This window comes from Nicotiana tabacum, chromosome 8 (assembly GCF_000715075.1).
Source record: "Nicotiana tabacum cultivar K326 chromosome 8, ASM71507v2, whole genome shotgun sequence".
Classification (NCBI taxonomy): Eukaryota; Viridiplantae; Streptophyta; class Magnoliopsida; order Solanales; family Solanaceae; genus Nicotiana; species Nicotiana tabacum.
This window is the reverse complement of record NC_134087.1, coordinates 186,954,207-186,960,682: the sequence shown is the minus strand read 5'-3', so window position 1 is coordinate 186,960,682 and position 6,476 is coordinate 186,954,207.

Here is a 6,476-nt window from a genome sequence, read left to right as displayed (position 1 = left end):
AGTTTCATAAAATAAAATTTAGTACAACACAAGCACTTAAAATTAACTTCAACTTCAATTAAAATAAAATGTAGTACAACACAAGCACTTAAACTTAACTTCTACTTCAATTAAAATAAAATTTAGTACAACAAACAAGGAAAACATTACTACAACACAAACACAATCACAAACACAAATATAGCAGGCCAACATAATAAAAATACATGAAATATGAAAAATACACTAAACACATACATGCCAATGTTTAGCCCCAGTTGCTATTTATTCTCCGCTCCAACCACTTAAATCGTTCTTCCAGTTGTTCTTTTTCTTCTTCTACCTTTTTTTGTTTCGCCTTCACCTCCGCAAGTTCCAGTTTATATTTTTTTTACGATTCTTTTGTGCTTCACAATTCCATTGTATTTTCCATTTTTCTTCTCCCACCTTATTCAGGTTCGCCCTCAAGTATGTAATAATTCTATTTCTTTCTTTTTCATGTTCCTGTTGTCTTAAACACATATTATAAAGAAAATGCAGTTGTTCTCTGTAACATTCCTGATAACATGGTTCATCAACCCATTCCTGAAAATCACAAATAGGTTCACCGGGAACCTTGTAAAATCGGTTCATACAGTGCCAGTAGCGGCGTCCAACTTCACCACCGTCCCAACAATTTTGTATCAAGCATGCTTTTCCACAATTGCATTTTGGGGGACGAAGAGGTTGAGCCATTTGTGTAATATTTGATTTTAGTAAAAAAAACCTTACTTTTAATAAAATATTTGCTTTTAGTAAATTTTGAGCACACAACATAACTACAATGAGTCCGTTATTTATAGGCGAGACAACACACACATAACGTACTATCTAATGGCGCTATACTTTGCGTGTTAAATATCATGATATTGACAAGACAACTTTATGTCAGCTGGTCAGTTTTTCAGTTCGACAAGACAACACACACATAACGTACTATCTAATGGCGCTATATTTTGCATGTTAAATATCATGATGTTGACAAAACAACTTTATGTCAGCTGGTCAGCTTTTTCAGTTCGATAAGACAACACACACATAACGTACTATCTAATGGCGCTATATTTTGCGTGTTAAATATCATGATGTTGACAAGACAACTTTATGTCAGCTGGTCAGCTTTTTCAGTTCGACAAGACAACACACACATAACGTACTATCTAATGGCGCTATACTTTGCGTGTTAAATATCATGATGTTGACAAGACAACTTTATGTCAGCTGGTCAGCTTTTTCAGTTCGACAAGACAACACACACATAATAAATATACAGATAATTTTATTAAATTATTATTTAAATAGGTAAAATGGGAAAGTACAAATCATAGTTAACAAGCATAATTTTATTTCATAAATCTTGCAACATAGACATAACAACTAATTATTACAACATCAACTCATGGGTAGTTAGGTACACTAGAAGAACACCCACCACGAGCTTGATTAGTTTTGCCACCCAAACCAGCTGGAGGACATTTATGACGGTCGTGTCCTGTTTGCGAGCATATATCACATTTGCGCGCATAAACGGTGTCACTAACATCCATTTGGTTCTGTATATGTGTTCTCTTCTGCACCTATCTTTTACGCAAATAGGACTTGATACACACCATTTTAAATGGTTCCGGAGGCCAATAATGCTCAGCACCCACTAGCTGCAACTGACCACTATATGTGTTTAGGTACTTGGAAACACTATATTGTTGATCAACATAGTTGGTCTCCGCATAACCAATACATTGAAAACACTTGATGGCATGTGAGCAAGGCATGTGGTAGATGGACCATTTCCCACAGGAGCATAACCTTGCTAATTCATTTAGGGTATGTACATTATTACCCCGATTATTATGGATAGCGGTGCGAACTTCAAAAATACCTCTTTCATTATCATACTGCAAAAATGAATGCCAATGTGCTCGTCGTCTGTATTTCTCAAATCTCTGCATCAGCACTGACATAAATTCAACACCCCTCTCCATTAATTCCGTTGCAGCTGCAGACCGTTCAACAAACCTCTTCGCCATCTGCTTGAATGACATCCGCACCATGGCTGTGACGGGCAATCCTCTTGCCGACTTCAATAACCTGTTGAAGGACTCTGACACATTTGTAGTAAGAATTCTCCATCGTCTACCACCATCCGCATGCAACGTCCACTTTTCAGGGTCATGTCCCATTAACCAACGATAGGCTGCCTCGTCTTCTTGCCTGATAGAATCCACATGCCTCCGGAATTTATGCTGTTGGTGGTCTGTTGCTGCCATCCACATCAAATCATGTAGATCCTTGTTGGGATGTGCCTTCTGGAAATTGGCCTTAAAGTGCCTCACACAGTAACGGTGGTATGCATAAGGTTCTTGCCATGCAGGCAAGTTCTCCACAGAACTTAATATACCACCGTGCCGATCAGATATTAGACAAATACCTGAACGTTGTTTGACAACGTGCTCTTTCAGGTGGTTCAAAAACAGCGTCCACGTCTCCATGCTTTCATTGGCACAAACAACAAAAGCTAGAGGAAATATCTGTCCATTAGCATCCACTGCCACATCTATCAATAGCTTGATATCGTACTTTCCATAGACATGAGTTCCGTCTATGGATATTACGGGCTAGCAATGCGAAAAACCATCAATTGCTGGCTTAAAGGCCCAGAACACGTAATTGAATATGTATTCTGGTGTTCTCGAACTCTGCTCAAGCTTCCATTCAACAACTGTCCCGGGGATAAAGTGCTGCAGTGCGGCCATGTACTTTGACAGAGATGCAAAAGACTTATCCCAATTACCGTACACAATTTCAAACGCTCGTTTGCGCCCGAGAAATGCCTTTCTTTTCGTAATGGTATGGCCATATTCCTGGTGGACTAATGTAATGCACTCTTTGATTGTATACCTTATGGACGCTTTGAGGTGCGGAATGAGTACAAGAGAAATCAAGTCAATATCCAAGTTGAAGTGATTCCCGTTGAATGTGTCCATTTCGCATTTGTGGGTGGGAATGTATTTAACCACTTTCCACATACCTGTCTTCTTCTTGGTCGCACACAACATCCAATTACATGGCCAAAACCACCTACGGCAAACAACCTTGTATACCATCGGACTTGACTCCCATACCTGCATCTCACGACACTCTTTTACGTTTTTCATTTTACAAGCCTTGCTTAAGCGCGCTTTATCGGAAAAAAGCATCCCCTTTGCAAGCACTGTTGGTCTAGACTCATCCCACATTGCTATTCAAATTTCATCAAAATCCCTTGTGAGAGCTTCCACATCCGGCATAGTTGGCAAGTTATCAATGTAAGGAATCTCCCTTGAATGAAACAGCACTTCGGACTCGTACACTCTTAGTCTAGGGGGGTCTCTCTTCAAATCAGGTCCTTCCTCCTCATCCTGCTCATCACCATCCTCACGAAAAAAGGGTGTCTCGTCTCCGGATTCATCGACATTGTTATCATAATCACTATTCTGTTCCTCACTCTGTGCATCTGCCAGATCCCGATGTAATACGTCATTTTCGGTCAATTGAGTGAGTACGAATGGTTAAACTTGCTCGTTTTCACTACACAACCAACAAAAATATAAGCTACTGAATTAATAAATGTTTTCCATATGGCTATATCACTTCACTTACAAGTCGTAATGTGATGAAATTCTATGATGGATATTTTCAATTAGGTGATGATTACCGGATGAGCCACGTGTAAAATTCATATCCGGCCGGTACCCCCTATTAAATATATGAGCGTTAATATAAATTCAATATGCCAAAAATATACATAATTAACACAAATGAAAATTGAAGTTTACCACTCGTCTTGTGAATTATGAAAAGCAGAGTATAAATTTTTTTCTCGCAGCTCATTCGTCGCGGTGATAAGTTTAAATCAAGGAAAACTATTTCATCCGGAACCTGTCCGGCAAAAACTGCTCCAGAATAACCACCTGATGACTGGGGGTTATCTCTACTATGCACAACCTCATTTTTTGGAACGGCTTCAACCTTCATGTACATCTCCAACATTGTGATTACAAGAAATTCCCGACATTCGTCCGAAGTCCTCAGAAAATCACTCAAAGTTTCATCATCGTCGATGTTAAACTCCGAGTAAAAAGTAACCCCTTGCGGAGTGACGGAATACAGATATCTTCCAGTTACTTTAAGTATCACTGAACGTTTCCTCACACTCATCTTTTTGCATAACAACGATATCAATTTATCGTACTCTATTGTAAGTGGCAATTTAACATGACACTGAGCAGGTAAACTGTAGCCCATGGAGTTATTCTCCATCACAACCTCACCCCCCCCCCCCCAATATAATGATACTCTTATTCTACGCTCTTCAGACATAATAAAAAAATGTTGGAGAATTTAACAACAATAAACGTTTCAACAAGAGTTAAAATTTTTTTTGAATGAATTTCTATACAATCCTAACCTCTTTATATAGGAAATGGCTAGCCGGGAATTTTTTTATATATATATATATAGCGCCCAAAAAGTTGGCACTATATGCTTTTGAATTATTGAAGTCAGGAATTGCTGGTGGGACCAAGAAAAAGGAGTATAGCGCCACAATACCTGACGCTATACATTAACGGTGCCGTTACTGTTAATGTATAGCGCCAGGTTTTGTGACGCTATATATAAAAATGTAACTTTTTTTTTTCTCACCTATTTTGAGTCCAAAATAATCACAATTGGGCATAGTTATAGGATGTTGAAATGCTAACAATTCCTTTCTTTATTGAAAGTGATGCTGGATTAGGTGGACATCAACTTATCAAAGTAGACGCCAAAAGGTAAGATGCTTTCCTTAGTGTTACACTAACTTTAAGAAGTGGAAATCCTTAGGTAATTGTTGAAGGTCTGCCATATTTGAAAAAGAACACAGCGAGTGTTTGCTTCATAAATCATCAACCAACCAAATAATTTCAGTTCTCTTTTAAGGGAAAGATATAATTATGAGTTTGAAGAAACCATAGGCTTTATTACTTTAAAAATTGCTTTAATGGGATATAAGTCCATTGATAATCAAGAGGATAAGTTAAAAGTAAAGTACTGATGTATAACACCTTAGGCGAATTTCATATCGACAAAACACGAGAGAGATGCTGGGTATATAAGTAGATAAATTTTGGATTAAAGTGACGCGTTTTAAAGTCGTGCGGACCTAGGTCCAAAGAAACAATATCACTTGTGAGATGGATTGTTACAAAGTGTTAGCTAGTCTTAATTATGCCAAGTTACTGGATATATGTACTAACGGAAGATAGCAATATCAATAAAGTAATTGAGGTATGCACTAGCTGAAATAGGCGTATAAAAAAAAGTATTAGCTAGTCTCAGCTTGCTTTTTTTCCATTTCCTTTCTTCTTTTCTAAGTCCTAGGATTGTCTGCAAACAGAGAAAAAACAAACAGTCATGATCTGAGTTAACCATTTAGTTGCCTATGGCCAGAAAGGGGAGGAAAAACATGATTTTTGTCACTTATGGAGATCGTCATTTCTCTTTACGAATTTCCCAAATCTTATTCTATTTTAACTTCCATATTGTTGTTGACTATTGTACTAGTTTAAAAAGTATAAATAACAAATACTACTATTCTTAAGCATATCCTCTATCTTGTAAGATTATCATCATATGTTCTCGGTCGACACTAGAAAATTATTTGATATACCAAAATATAATATTTTTAATGATAAATAATCTTTATATTTCGTCATACCAAACACATTATTTTAAAAGCCACGTCTGCTGCATCCGCAATCACCATCCAACAGCACTTGCCGGTGTTAACCTAACCAAAGATAAGGACAAATGTATGAGAGGCGGCAATTTCGTTTCGAGATGTTGATGCCTTGATTTTGATATGGTGTAATGCATGCCATTTTTTTCCAATCCACATGCCCCTAGTGCGTTGAAAATTCAATACATGCGAAAACTATTAACTTTGTTTGTTTGTTTGTGTTCACGGCGAAGCTAGAGCGCTGGAACCGGTTTGGCGAACTCTGTGATTTTGATTCAAACTTTGTATTTATCTTAATATATTAATTAAATATATATAAATTATTAATTTATAATCCAATAACTTAAAAGGATTAGAATTCTAAACACATAAACTTCAAATTCTAGCTCTGCTTTTATTTTTGGTTCACCTGAATACCCTGCTCTTCTTTTACTATAGACAACCCCATACTTTGTTGATGGAAGAGCCATAGAATAAGAAGGGACCAAACCATGGTTGTAATAAACAAAAGGAAAGGAACCATCCATGAATGGGATGTAAAAAAAATTGACCAATTAAATGTTTTCTGCCAATCTCTTCTATTGGTTTCTTTACTAGGATTTTGCTTTAAAATGATATAAGGAAACCAAGCTTCGGCTCTTTAATGAACGAGACATTAAAATTGACAATTCCATAATTAATACAATATACCAGATAATCA